The sequence below is a fragment of the Hevea brasiliensis genome, chromosome 15, assembly GCF_030052815.1.
Source record: "Hevea brasiliensis isolate MT/VB/25A 57/8 chromosome 15, ASM3005281v1, whole genome shotgun sequence".
In the NCBI taxonomy this organism is placed as follows: Eukaryota; Viridiplantae; Streptophyta; class Magnoliopsida; order Malpighiales; family Euphorbiaceae; genus Hevea; species Hevea brasiliensis.
The window spans coordinates 73108450-73124993 of NC_079507.1; the positions used below are offsets into that span (position 1 = coordinate 73108450).

General features: G+C 34.1%; 1 pseudogene; it reads right to left on the minus strand.

Moving 5' to 3' along the window:
• Positions 1 to 10310: 10310 nt before the first annotated feature.
• Positions 10311 to 15945, minus strand: LOC110671098 (amine oxidase [copper-containing] alpha 2, peroxisomal-like; annotated as a pseudogene).
• Positions 15946 to 16544: the final 599 nt, after the last annotated feature.

Below are 16544 nucleotides of genomic sequence, written 5' to 3' on the forward strand. Positions count from 1 at the left end.
TGGTAGCTCCAACCGGTAGGCAACTGCTCCAACTCTATTAGTAACCTCAAAAGGTCCAATATACCGAGGTGCCAACTTGCCCTTCTTTCCAAATCTCATGACTCCCTTCATTGGAGAAATCTTCAGGAATACATAGTCGCCATCGCAAACTCCACATCCCTCCGTCTGGGTCTGCATAACTCTTCCGCCATCTGAAAGTCGCTACTGCTCTCGATTAAAGAAACTATCTCTGAAGTGTACTGCACTAGGTCTACATCATGCACCTTCGCTTCCCCCATTTCCGTTCAACACAGAGGAGACCTATACTTTCTTCCCTATAGTGCCTCATAGGGTGGCATCCCTATACTGGAGTGATAACTGTTGTTGTAGGCAAACTCCACCAAAGCTAGCTGCTCATCCCATTGACCTCCAAAATCCAAAACACTCATGCGAAGCATGTCTTCCAGTGTTTGGATTGTCCTTTCGACTCGCTCGTCTGTCCGAGGTGGAAAGCCGCATCGAAGTTCAACGTGTGCCAAGTGCCTCCCGCAACTTTCTCCAAAACCGAAGTGAATCAGCCCTCTGTCAGATATTATGGAAGCCGAAACTCCATGCAATTTGACTATTTCTCGAATGTAGAGCCGAGCGTACTGTGCCACAGAATATGTAGTCTTCACAGGCAAGAAATGAGCTGATTTGGTTAGGCGGTCTACAATTACCCATATCGAATCATATCCTCGCGTGGTACGAGGCAACCCAGTCACAAAATCCATAGAAATCATTTCCCACTTCCATTCTGGGATAGGGAGCTCTTGCAACTTCCCTGACGGTCTCTGGTGTTCAAACTTCACCTTATGACAAGTTAAGCACTTGGACACAAAGTCTGCTATGCCTCTCTTTATGCCATTCCACCAATAGCTATCTCTCACATCATGGTACATCTTGGTGGAACTCAGGTGGACATCATGCAGTGTATAGTGTGCCTCTCGCATGATTTCATTCCTGAGGTTGTCCACATTGGGCACACATATCCTAGAACCTTGCACTAGGGCGCCATCATTGGCAAATCCAAACTCACCACCTTCACCCTGCTGTACTCTTTCTATGATCTTCATTAATTGTTGGTCTCTGTGTTGGGAAACTCTAACTCTATCTCGCAAGTCCGCCTCATTGAAAATGAGCCAACAAGACCCTCATCCGAAAGATCTAGGATTAAACCTTGATCCATCAACTCATGTACTTTACGAATCAACGGTCTTCTTCTCTGTGAAATGTGCGCCAAACCGCGTAAGATTTTCTCGCTAAAGCATCTGCTACTACATTGGCCTTCCTGTGGTGGTACCGATGGTGCAATCATAGTCTTCCAGAAGCTCCATCCATCTCCTCTGTCTCAAGTTTAAATCCCTCTATTGGAAGATGTACTTCAAACTCTTATAGTCGGTGTATATCTCGCACACTTCACCATACAGGTAGTGTCTCCAGATTTTTAGTGCAAAGACTACAGCCGCCATTTCCAAATCATGGGTGGGATAGTTCTGCTCATGCCTCTTCAGCTGCCTTGAAGCATAAGCCACTACTTTTCCATTCCGCATCAAAACACACCCTAGGCCAACTCAAGGCGCCACAAAGACACGGTGTATCCTTCACCACTCATAGGTAGTGTTAACACAGGGGCAGTGGTTAGACACTCCTTATCCTCATCATTATAACTGACTCTATCGAGCTCTCTTCCTGTCCTTTAGATCTTATCCACTTCCCTTTTCCTATTTTTGGTATTGTTGGTATCTTTTCAACTCAGTACTTATTCCTTAATTTTAGTCCTATCTCATCCTTACACCTTTTCCTTCAAAGATGTCTATCCCATCATCAACTTTAACTTTCTTTTTATTTCTTAGTCTTATCTTGATTACTAGTTTCATTACTTCGAGAATTCTAACCCTATGATTTACTCCTACTAGCACATTCTTCACCTTATGTAACACTTATAATTACCCATAGAGAATTTTTTTTTTGTACCCCCTTTTTTCCAACTTAACTATCAGAACATTATCATTCCCTACCAGCCTTAGTAGAAAATTGCTTATCCTGGATGAATATGAGCCCCATAAACTATAAGTTCCATCCGAACTAACACTCTGTAGGAAATATGTGTCATGCCTTAATTCCAAACAAGATAGTTCACGTGTTCATTCTCCTTAATATAATCATATATACGCCCATAGCTTTCTAAACTTCAACCTCAAATTACCCATCAAAGAACAATTTCATCTATTGAAACTCATCCATAAATAGTACTTCATCTAGCTCATAGTTTAAAACAATGCAAGCCTTAGTAGCTAACTCAATTTAACTCTGTCATTACTGATCGTCCTTTATACTTAACACTAGGTATGCACTTACTGTCATTCTCATATCAGAAATTGTATATGAATTGGTGCCTATCAAAATCTCAAATAACTAGGTCTCCTTGCCTCGCTCCTTATATAACGCCTGAATAAAAACACGAGCTAAACTTGAAAAGAAAGAAAAATATCCTCTATATTCAACTACGCCCGATTGTCCATATAATAATGTTTAACCTATGTTTCTTAGTTTTTCTCTTCAAATTTCATCATCTTCTAGCACAATTGTGCTCTACCTATAAGGTATCATTTGCATGAACCCTTTACTATACCATCGTCCTTCCTGACATAATATTTTATAATTTATTAACTTTACTTATACTCGACCTATGATTCATATCTATCATCGTTTATATTGTGCCCTTAACCCTTGTTGAATCCTGAAAGATTTCTCTCGCTAATAGATTCTTCAAACACTAATTCCACCCTTATCTATGGTCATTAATTTGATCCTTAAACTTTCTAGTGATTTATTACCATCCATACTTGTCACTTTTTATTCTACCCTCATCGTTGCTCATCGTTATTGCGCCATCGCAAAGTGATTACGTTGATCACACTAAAAATGTTTGCTGACATTCATAACGAACCTCTAACTACCTTCTCACTATCTCAAAAGTCTAACCTAAAACCTATGTGTCATTATCTATCATTCTTTTCCTCTCATCATACCTATTTGATCCCTTAGACCGACTTTTATTCAACTTATCGCTTACTAACTTCTCTTTCTCTACCTATTTAGGTAGTCCGCAATACCATCGCACACCTTCTAACATTTACTCATTATTATTATATTCCATACCTCCATCACTTTTCTCACTAATGTGGTCCCATTTTGGGTTTTCCATCCTTGTCATTCTCCTTGCCAAGAATAACACTTAGCCTATCCTATATCTTAACTTTGTTCCTTTTATTATGCGCTCTTTAGGTTGTCCTTTCATTTATTTCCTTTGTCTTACCCAAAATAGAACTTGACTATTCTATCCCTGGTTCCATTCTTCGTCCTAACATAATAGCCGCATTTGCTAACTATATCTTCGTAGTCTCTATCGCGTTATCATATGTCCGTGCTACTCAGATTTGGTCCTTTGACCACTCTAGCTAGTACTTCCACTAGCATTTAGATTATATTGCATCTGCAATCAATTGTCCAAACTTTCATTCTGCACTTTCTTTATCCATTGGCCTTCTGTGATTTATCTTCGCTAATTTATTACTCTTAACACTATTATAATTAGATTATACTATTGTTTTGAATAATTTGAAATTAGAAAGGAACTCAAAGAAATTACATCATACTTTTATTGTATGATCTCTATTCTTATCCTTTAGCTTACATAATACCCTTACCACCTCGAGAACTGATTCTGTAGTAATTTTATTTATTTGTTATTATTATTATTATCCATGTTTACTTAATTAGCCAAAACTTAAGGTTCCGGGCACCCAAACCCGTCATCCAATTCAAAGGATTTACATCCATCCTGATCTGATTATATATGATTCCTATAATAGAACTTGCATCCTCCGCAGGATACCTGAGCCAACTTCTCTCTACCACACTCTACGGTCCCATCAGTACTATTTTGTTGGTCACCATTATTAGTAATAACTTTCGATCCCTTCTGAAAAGATAGGACTATACCCTAACTTGCTGCAACAAAGATACTACATTTACCACCTTGCCCAAAATCATGTCAAATTAATGACTCTCCTATCATATTATAGCTCTGTGAATCATCAATTCATAGTTCCGACTTTCCCTAGGTAGTAGGGTTGTACTTTATTTCATACTGATACACACAAGGTATACTATTCTCACTAAGTTCTAACCAAATGTTTGTCATACTACAAAAACCATCCAAAATTCTATACTGAATACTAGATAATCTCACTCTATAGGTGTCACCTTTACTTTGCAACTAATCCGAAACCTCTGGTCTGATGGCAATTCTTATTGTAACTCTAGCTCATGCTAGGGTAATCGAGTCCACGACTCTAGTTATCACCCCACCGTGACCTCTCAATATTCTAACTCTAGACCCCTAACTAGGAGTTCCCAACTCCTCTCAGATATAGAACTCTGTTATGGTATTACTATACCAAAGCAGATCGCAAAACATCCTCATCATAAGCACTACAAGGAAGTATGCAGCTCTACACAATAATCTCATGTCGGTACTATAATCTGCAGCTTACAGAGCAGACATCGAGAACATTGTATAGTTACTACGATACGTCCGTGCATGTGTCTCCTAATTTCTTATCTCTCCGAATCTTCTATTATCACAAACTTATTATGACTGGGTCATCTACCGATGACCGCCAAGAGTGGTATCCTCATCCTTATCTAGGCAACTGCATTTTTAAGACTCACTTTTATGTACTCGTGCCTTACGAAATGGGCACACCATTTAAACCCATACCGACAAAAATATAACATTTCTTGGAGTACGTATCCTCATGATAGACCTCACATGTCTACTAACTCTATTTCACATTTCTGTACTCCACGAAAATCAAGACACTAATCGAGGTAATCTTATATTTCCCGAGGTATAACGTAGAATCTAGAAACAAAGAATTACAGGAAAAGACGAAAATGTAATCCTCTACTCCGCATGTTACTCCTCGTAGACTCTACCCAACTCTTAGATACTCTGTCCCTATGAATCTGGAGCCTAAGCTCTGATACCACATTTGTCACGACCCAACCTATGGACCGGACCGGCACTAGGACCTGAGCCAGCCTAAAGCCCCCGAGGCCCGTAGTAAGCCTAACTGTTCATTAACCCAACTCTAAGGCCCATTTGGGCCCAATTTCAAGAAATCAACCGGACAGAGTCCGGCCATAAAGTGGACCTTTCAATGGGGAGTTTTTGACTCACCCGACCTGTAAACAAAATATATCATCAATTGGGAGCTCGGCTCACCCTCCACATACTCATATCAAAGATAAAATAAATGGGAGCTCAGCTCCCTCATCCAATCCATCAAACATGCATATAATTTTACAGGTCCACATGACAATTTATATTACAGACCCGAATCATTTAAATATTTCTAACACATGCGAAAATTCTAGGAGTAAATAAAATTACAAAACTATTGATAAACAACCTGCGAAGGAGAAAAGCAGGTTAACCACAATAAAATCCTCCTGTAGCTTTGAGAAAAATATTGAACAGGAGTGAGCGTTCGACTCAGAGAGTAAAATATCAATTTTAACCATAATCTCTATAACTATCTAGAACTAATGCAACCTGTGGAGTGAAATGCAACATCAACCATATTTTCACATCATAACAACAAAAAGGTAATTTGAAGCACTCACGCACCCTGCAACATCAATCATAATATATGGGAGCTGATCCCCTATACAGCTCTCTTAAATCCAACCTGGTGCCAGCGAAGAACTCAGCTCGGACTTCCACTTAATAACCAAATCGGGTCCCAAATGAAGAACTCAAGCCGTGTCTACCCCGAAGGACCGGGTCCCAGCGAAGATCTCAAGCCGTGTCTACCCGTCCTATCCATAGTCCACACCACATCACACGCACGCCAACGCACGCACACTGCTCCAAATTACCACAACAACATCCATGGCACGCTAACAGTTATGAATGCAACCTAAATCGTGCCTAGAGTTTAACTACATAAATATTTGCATATAAGTGATGCATGGGCATGCTTGAACATATAATAATATCGAAATTACAATTAAAATTAATATTTTACTCACAGACTTGACGGCAATCATTGTGGTGATTGGGCGGAGGAAGAAGGCTGTCCCGGCTCACCTGACAATTATATTATAATTATTTAATACAAATGACCCAATACAAATCAAGAAAAGACTCAATACGTCCTAAGTCGTGCCGAAAATCTGGCAGAGTCTCCCCTATACCTAGGACCTACCCAACCTGCAAAAGGGCTCAAAACACACTTCTATATCCACAATCCATATATCCACAACTCAATCACATCACACAGCCCCTCCTGGGCCCATCAAATCAATCATTCATCACAATATGTAAAATTTCAATTTAGTCCTTATAATTGATCATTTTTGCAAAAACTGCTCAAATAAGCTCTAAAAATTATAAAACCCTGCCCCGCGGTCCTTAGAAATATTACTAAGCTATTGCAAAAAGAATCGTAATTTTCTAAGCTACCACGAATATTTTATGAATTTTTAATCCTATTTAAGCACTAGAAAATTACGAAAAAGCAAGGTTCGGGTTTACCTTTGCCGATTCCGACTTCGGGAACGCGCTCGGGATGCCTGACAATGGTGGGGTAGCCAAAACCTCGATCCAATTCGGAGACTTTTCCGGTAGCTGGTCTGTCTGGCCGGAAATTCACAGATCCGGACAACTGTCGAATTTCCGCGAATTGAGGATACCTACACGAAGCCCAATAATAATATATAAAAAATCAGGGGTGTTACAGAGATAACTTAATGCATATATGTACCCATGTGTCATATCAACGCATATATAGGAGCTGATCCCCTATATAGCTTTTTTAATTCAATATCTGCCAACGAAATCAACTCAAGTCGAATTTTCGCTTCATAATCCAAATACGAGGGTAAGCGAGATCAACATAAAGCAGTGCTCACCCTAAACTTTCACTTAATAATCCAATTGCGAGGGCCAGGGATATCAACTTAAAGCCATGCTCACTCCGACTTATCTATATATAAGGATTGGGTCGCAGTGAGTCAAGCTCCAACCGCGACTACCCGTCCTACTCATATTCATATCCACACCATACTCACGTCAATACATAAACACACAGCTCCAATTTATTTTAAGGAGACATCCACAAACAAATTCAATAACATATGCAGCAATGGAGCGTGCCTAGCATTTAACTAATCATATACATATATATAAGTAAATATATGAGTATGCCTTGAATATAAATTAATAATATTAAAATTACAAATAAAATTAATATCAAACTCACAGTGCAACTCAATGCTTATTGGTTCTGCTAAGAAGAAGAAAATTTTTTATTTGGATTACCTAAGCAAACATACCAAATAATTATCAATAATAGACCAACAAAAATTAATTAAAGAAATAAAAGACTTCTTAAGTTTGTATCAAAAATTCGATAGAGTTTTCCCTATACTTAGGACCTAACCTCCTTGCAAGAAAAAATCTCATTTATATCTCAACAATCCAAATGCCTCAGGCCCACAACAGAATACAACACAACATAATACAATGCCCATTTGGGCCCTACAGTCATCCTAAGTTATGTCCAAAACTCTAATCTTCAGCTCGATTCATGAACTCTTCTACAATCCAATTAAAATCATAATATCAAAAACTCTTACTAAAATATCATGATATAATTATAATCAAGTTAATCAATAAAATTTCAATTCCATATTAAATTTCTAGCAAATATTCATCAATATTTCCTCTTCAACCCTGTCACAAAACTCAAATCCACCATTCAATAATTATATCAAATTACACAAATTCTCAACTTATATCTTCATACAATTATTAATTCTAACATTTCATACTCAAATCTGAATTAAAATATTCTACAATATATCCATATCATCAAAAATTCAACTAAACATCTATATTTATTTCCAAAAATATTCCATAATGACTTAAAAGTTCATTAAACACCATATACTATCTTAAAATAATTTTAGTTCCATCAAAATAATATATTCAATTTAACCCAATCCTTAATATTAAAATTGACATTCAAATTTATATAAAATATTCTAACTGTCAGCTAAATCCCAAATTTTAACCATATGTTCAAGACATCCAAATACAATATCAGTAAAAATTTTAGTATCAAATTATCTATACATCATGAGATATCAAAATATCTATCAAACCCTTCAAATTCTAAATTTTTCAGAATAGTTCTTACTTAGATAACTCATATAAAATAATTTATATCTCATAAACCACAAGTTCAAAATTCACTAAATTTTACCACAACAATTCCAATATCCTAAAGATAATCTTTTCCAAATTTTATAATTTTCTAAGTATCCTAACTATTTATTTTCCTCAAATTTCAGTAGTCAAAATTCAGAATTTCAAATGCAAATAGCCTATGTTCAACAAATTATTTCTCCAAATTCAACTATTAAAAAATTACTAAATTTTAACCATAATTTTTACACATATAGACCTAAAACATATAAAAAAATCAGAAGTGAAAGATGCACCCAACTCGCCTAGATAGAAGACAAAATTACTGCCCTTGGTCAACTCATTTTTTTGCTTTTATTCATTATCTTCCTCCCTTTCTCTCTCTAATTTCTTGGTTTTCAGACCACTCTCCCTTTTTTCCCCTTATCAGCATCCATATTTGCTGTAGAAATCTAAAAAATCCAGCCATCATCTCCCTTCTTCTCTTCTTTTTCTTCTCCTTCCCTCTTTTTCCTTTTCTTTTCTCTTTCTCGATTCTTCTACTCTCCATTTCCCTTTTTTTTTTTTATAATTTTGGAGAAGGGGCTACAAGCCGTTCCTCTTTTAGAATAAATTTCATTTTGGTCCTTGAATTCTCCAAAATCATATTTTATACCCCAAAACTTCTAAAACTTTACTTTTAGGTCCAAAATTAAATTAAACTTTTCTCCCTAAAACTTTATAAATTATATTTCTATTCAAATAATAACCATATGTAATATTTCTTCAAAAATTCAGGTGTTACAATTATAATGAAGTTATTAATTTCCTAATTATATATATATAAGTTACAAATTTATAATTGATTACCCCCTTAATGTTATTATAAGTAGCTATTATAGTTAGATAACTTATAATATATTAACTTACATTTATTCCATTTACCTATAATTTTATATATCACATTCATATAATTTGTTTTCATTTTTTTTTCTTTTTGCACTACTTTTAGGCTTTTCTTATTATTGATATTATTTTTATAGAGTAATATTAATATTACTAAACAAAGAATATTTGAATATACTATATTTCTTTTATATTAAGATAATATAAAAAAGTGATACTTTAAAATGATGAAAATATATAATTTAATGAACCTTAAATTAAACCATATCTTTAATAAATATTTTTATTATATTGCTATAAATAATATTTATTTTTTAAAATTTATTATATTAATAAAAAATGTGATATTTCAATATATATACATATATTGTATATATTTTTTTACAAATTTAATTTTTATGAAATTTATATATTTTATATTATAAATCTATTTAAAGCGAATCATTTTAGTGAAAAACTTATTTTACGAAAAATTATCAAATTAATAAAAAAATAGTGACAAGATATAGCATTTTAAAAATATATAAAATAAAATATTATCTTTAATTAATAATATTGTTATATATTTTTATTATTATTAAAATTAAATAATTCAATTGGTTATTATTAATTTAATATAATTTTTTATTATATTAATTACAAAAAATATTATATTATATTTTTTTGTAATAACATCATTATATTTATATTTAAATAAAATAATTATAAAAACTTTTATTAATTTGCGTATAAAAAAATTAAATAAGGAATTTTAATTAATCATTTCATACATAGTGGAGTATGAATATTAATTATTCCATATATAGTATAATATGGGTAGCATTTTTTTTCCCGATAAGCTTAATATTTGAAATTAATAATTATCAGAAATTTAAGCCTAATGAACTTCTGTATTCTTATCTATACTTGAAGCCTATTAATTAATTAGTTTTTTTTTTTTTTTTTTTTTTTTTTGGCGGAGGCAAAATGAAATTCAACCAACAGAAAGAGCCGGCTGGCACTCATCAATGCATACTAAATTATTGAAATGGAAATTTTATTGAAAGAACAGAATATAATCACGATGAGCGAGTTACAATTCCATTTGCTTTTGCAGAAAACAGGAATCGAAAAGAAAAGTAAACTAAGGGATGGCGCTGCATTTAGGCAAAGTTACAGGCTTAGGAGGTTTAACCTTCAACACAGGACTGCTTTCAAAGAAATTAGTGGGCCGAAGTTCAAATCCAGCACTCAATGTTGGCATCAATGGAAAGTCTTCTTGGCAAGGGAGATGGTGAATTCCAATCACATACCAAAACACCATGTCCTTGTTATCAATCTCCCTATTCCTGCACATATTTAAACCAAAATATTAATTATACGAGTAAGATCGGTCTCTCTAGTGAAGCAATCTCTTCCATATTTAAACCAAAATATTAATTATATGAGTAAGATCGGTCTCTCTAGTGAAGCAATCTCTTCTATAAATTAATTATAAAGCATATATATGAGTAACCTTAGACTCCAAACAGCTAATGTATCTTCGCCATGGCTTTGATCAACGTAGCGTCCCCCTGCCCATATTTCAGACTTGTTGTATTGAGTAACCCACACATTATATTTGGTAAAGGCACCTCGTATTTGTGGGCAATCAGCCTCCAACAGAAGTGAACGCGTGGTTAGCCCTGGTATCAAACGATAACCATAACTATTTCCGGGTTTAGTTTTCTTATTTGGATTCACAAACACCAACTCAGCTGGCTTTAAGCCTAATTGAATTTTTGCCTCAGATTCAGTCTTAGCCGTTTCACTGACGACTGTCCAATAACTCTTCCTTGGTGTGGTATTATCTGACACTGTTTCGTTACCAAATTTTGCTTAACGAATGAATTATCAACACCATCAATATCAACATCTAGACGGTAGATCAAGAAATGATCATGGTACAAACCAACTGTATTATCTCCTAGCAATGTTCCATAAACATCCTCTTTTATCTGCTCTACATGAGTATGTGTTGTTGCCTTCACTTTTCAAGCCAACCTGTTCAAGTATAAATTACTGCGAAGCCAAAACTATAATTAACTTTTATCATCTAGTATATAAACAATTATTATTGGCTTATTAAATTATCCTACCTGGATTTTAATAGAACCACTTGGCTTGAATTCCCAGTCTAGTGCAGGATCATAGTTTCCGATTGTGGCAATCATCCTCGCCACTAGGCTCACCTCTGGTCTTGCCTCAGTTTTCTGCAAAACCATACATTAAAGCATTTAACAACATAAACCTTGCATCCTTGTCTCTTCAATAAACAAAAAGAATATAGAAAAACATAGTATAAAAATTGAATCACTTCACAAAATTGCTTACAGGATCTACATCTGGAACGTCTAGTTCAGTGTGTCTCCACATGGCATCACCCGCATGCCTTTCAAATATGCAGAACACATTTGGTACTTTAACCAGTTTGCCATCTTGTCCAGCGTAGTATCCATCCATGAACACAGCATTATTGGGGCAATCTGCCAGTGGCACTAATGACACTGCAGATAGACCGAACCCGAATTCTCCACAGCAAAAAATGTTTTGAAGTAATATTCATCTGTTGGATCTTGGTATGGCACAAAGAGCTCAGATACATGCCCTTTGAACAATACACTGCGATGTTTGTGCTTTTCTGAATCATAAATGGATGCTAGGGATATTACTTGACCAACCCGTGCGTCAAATGATAAATGAAAAACCCAGTTCATCCAGCTGAAGATCATCCATATTGAATTTTTTAAGTTACCTCAGTACATAGAGCTTAACATGTAAAATTGTAATAAAAAAAAAAGAAAAGTAAAAGTGGAATAAATTACCTGGTGGTATGACCATCAATCTGGAACCCAGGCCCATCGGGTTGCACGATGGCTGCTCGATTTATGCGTGGATCATAAGGTGGCTTCTGTTTGGATAATCTATAATCGGTTCCCTCAGATTTTGGAACTGGAACCTTTACCCTGTCATTATAGTCAACAATCTTTATTTCCTCAAGATCAACAATGATTTTGATCCCTTCTATTGGAAGAAGGCACATATTAACATTGTCATTCATATGAAAACATGCACTGTAGCTTTACCACCCTTCTATTCCGATCTTTTCCAAACCACCCCATCGTAAATAGAGAACAAACAACGGCAGATAGGTTAAGACCTCTCAATCTAATGGATTGAGCAAAACGGTCATCTGTTAATGGCAACTTAATGGCTTCTTTTTGTTCATCAGGACCGAGTGTAGGGTAGCCATCTCCGCTATAAACTTGGTTAGATATGATGGAGCGTGTTGACCAGTCTACTATAATTTCATGGGTTTGTTTATTAAATCTAGTGATGACTAAAGCTCGTCGAGGTGGTGGTTTGTTGGTGGGTTTTGATACCCAAGAAAGAAGAAGGGGTTTGTCAGGCTCATCTAAGCCTACGTAATGAAAGTTTAAGGTGGTATTGTTTGAGGAAGGGAACGAATCCTTCGCAATGGTTTGGGTGAGGTTTAGTTCTTCTGGGTTTAGAGGTCTAGTGGGTGCTGCCCATAGCTTGAGATGGGATAAATAGGGGAAAAGGAGAGGAGAAAGATGAACAATACTTTGGATATCGACGCTATGGCTTGCTATGGAGCAAAATCTACAACTTCGTTGTCCTTAAATAGGCTCCAGCTGAGGCTTTTGCACAATTTTTTTTTTCTAAATATTCCTCTTGATGGACATTGGAGGAAATCTATATCCTTCCACATCTCATCACCAAGAGGCTGCTGCGACTGTGAGGACAAGCAAAGGACAACAATTATTTTTTCACTTATGAAAATAAATTTAATAATTTTTAAATTAAATATTTATAACTACTCACGTTTAGGACTATATATCAAGACTAGGAGAAATTATACAACATACATGTAATTCTATAAAGGATAACTCGCGATGACAGATAATCCAATAATAAATAAATATGAATATATAAGTGAGTCTCAAAATATTATAACTGATGATTAATTTATTTTTTTAAGAAAACTATTATTTTACATACTGTATATATCAATATGTAATTAGCTTATCATTTCATATAATATCATGACACAATCATAATTATACTTTAAAATTACTCTGGGTTGTCTTAAGCTTGATTGATGAAGTACACCCCTCATATATAGAACTATACATTGAAACTGGATTTGGCTATGACAAAAAAGGCCTAGCCTCTTAATGGCACATTGTAAGGAGAAATTTTACCTATTAATATTGTACAAAAATTAAGAAATGTATATAATTAAAATATTGAGTATATTGATCATTCATAAATCTCATAGCCTATATTTTAATTAAGGTTATAGAAATTTTGTTTCTTCTAAGAAACTTGAGCTTATAGACAGCCTCCGTATCTTTATACCGAATGGCCCTTCACATTTGATTCCGAAAACCTGTTCCTATAGTCTCAACTAATCATGCCTAATTCGAGTTTCTCAACTCCTATAATTAGCTCCGAAACTCTTATCACCACCATAAGTATCAAGCATCAAATTCATTTGCATTATATATGTGACTTTATTTTTTGTCGAAGATTATTTTTTAATTTGATTATTAGAGTGAAGATATTATTTATTAAATTTTTATATTTATAGTTGATTCTCGATATTATTACATAAAAATAGAGATTATTTACGATAAGTATCAACTAGTTATATGAAAATCTGGTTAACAAGGAACAAATTTAAAATAATAATATATACAATGGAGTCACAACTCACAACAGGACACCAGCAAATCCCCATTGACGTCCTCATTAAGAAACTAAGAACCGCGCAGTGACACTTTCCGAGGACTACGAATTATAATTAATTCCAACATGTTATACACAACAAATCTTCCAAATTGCTTTACGGTACACAAAGATCTAGCAGCATATAGTTTTTTTTTTTTTTCTTAGACAACATATTAGATAATTAAGTAGGGCATTTAAGGTATTTATTTATTTTTTTTAAATTGTTCTTTTAAAAGAGTGTTTATCTTAACTTATACAATGATAAACTTTAAAAATAAGCTGATCTATTTATTTATAATAATTTTTAAACTTACAAATTAAATTTATAAGTTAAGAAAAATAAGTTAGGGACCGAACTTTTTATTTTGGTGCTTATGAGTCATGTGTTTATAAGCTAGTTTGACTAAATATTTTAATGTACTATTCTCATTTATTTTTTAAAATTTCATTATAAATCTCTTTTAATATTTTTTTAGTTATTTTAATAATAAATGTGCTTATAAACTATTTTTTACTAAACGCATTAATTATTTATTAATCACTTATAAATATTTTAACTAAATATATAACTATTTAAAATTTTAAATGTTTATAAGCTTTAAGTAAAGGATAATTACGCCATTTGCCTTAAATTTACCAAAACATTACTAATATTCATAACGCAATCTTGAAGAAAAATAGCATCCACATGCCTTATGTATACCATTAATATGACAAAATCTTCATTTGTTTTTGTTTTTCACATCAGGGTATTTTTAACGTTTGTTTTATTATTAATAAAAAATCATTTTTTTTAGAATTCGTAATTACCTTTCTCAATAATACCTTTACTCAGAATTGATTATGAATTTTTCCTTTGAAAGAGCAATAAATTTTATTAATACACCTAGCACTTGCTAGTATCTTCATTTGTATTTTAATAGATTGAATTTTCTGTTTTCTTAATTAACATGAAAAAAAATCTTCATTTATATTTTATAATGATTACATTTTCCTGAAAAAGTTGTGTCTTTATTTTTTGTGTTGTTTATGCTAATTTTAATAACTAGTAGACAATTGATTACGGCAAGCCCATTGTGTTGACTTGCAAATTTTTAACCTATTGCATTTTATTTTATACATGAATTTAATTGTTTAGGAAATTAAAATTGAAGCATATGTTTCATGTCATTGATGGTTGTATCCAACTATCGACTCTTTGTCATTGATGGTTGTATCCAACTATCGACTCTTTCATTAAAATAATTGTTTTATTTTTTTTTTTATTGAGAAAAAGACAATTATGAAGGTATATATATAAATGAGTTAATGGATAAAATATTATATATGTAAAGAAATTGATATTTAAAAAAAATAATAAAAGTTTTCATTAAATAAAAACATAATGTAAATTTTAACTAAAAAAATTGGATGTGTAAATGAGGAAAAGGCCTTGAAAAGAGAAATTATGGAAAACTGAATTCTGTTATTGATTGCTGATTACATCTATATATACACATTTAGCTTTTAGCGCATGTCCAATCAATAAAAGACAACTCAGCCTAATAGTTTTAACAAACTTTAGCTAACTAACCGACTTGTAAAATAAATCTCCCGCCTCCTCTGTTCTACTCTGTTTCTATAACTTTTATGGATAACTTATATTCTTCATCCCCCCCTCAAGATGGAGATGGGTTTAAGTTAACCAATCCCATCTTGGACTGGAAGAAATGAAAAAGGTGTGAAGTTAATGGCTTTGTGAAGAAATCAGCAAGCTGATGTTTGGCCGAAAGATGTGTTGTTTGAATAAAGCCATTGAGGACCTGTTGGCGAACTATGTGACAATCAATATCCAAGTGTTTGGTCCTTTCGTGAAAAACAGGATTCTCAGAAATATGGATCGCTGCCTTGTTATCACAATACAAAGGAATCGGCAAAGAAATGGAAAGTTGAAAATCCTTGAGTAAGTAAGACAGCCACTGCAATTCACAAACAGTTGATGCCATACTCCGGTATTCTGCTTCAGCAGAAGATCGACTAATGGTAGTTTGCTTTTTTGACTTCCATGAAATCAAAGATGAGCCAAGAAATATACTGAGCTGCGATTAGAGATTTTCGGTCATAGGACAGCTTGCCCACAAGATCGTGAGAATGCTTTTAATCGAAGTGAGTTCTGCAGGGAAAGAATAATCCTTTGGTTGGGGACCCTTCAAGTATCGAAGCAAATGAAGGACAAAGATCCCAAAGGTGGTCTGTCGAGGACTTTGAATGAATTGGCTTAAACGTTGTACAAAGATAGGTAATATCCGGCGTGTAAGACTAAGATATAGTAACCGCCCTATCACACGCCGATAACGCTCGTGATTCGAGAGTAAGGTGCCGATTTGATATCAAGCTTGAGCCCTTTGGACATAGGATAGTCAGTGGCTTTGGCATCAAGAAGCCCTGCATCCTTTAAGATATCCAGTGTATATTTGCGTTGGTTAAGAAAAAGTCCAGAAGATGATCGTGCTAATTCAACACCCAAGAAATATCTGGCATAACCCATGTCTTTTATAGTGAATGTTTGATGAAGAAATTGTTTGACTCGAAGGATTTCAGCTTC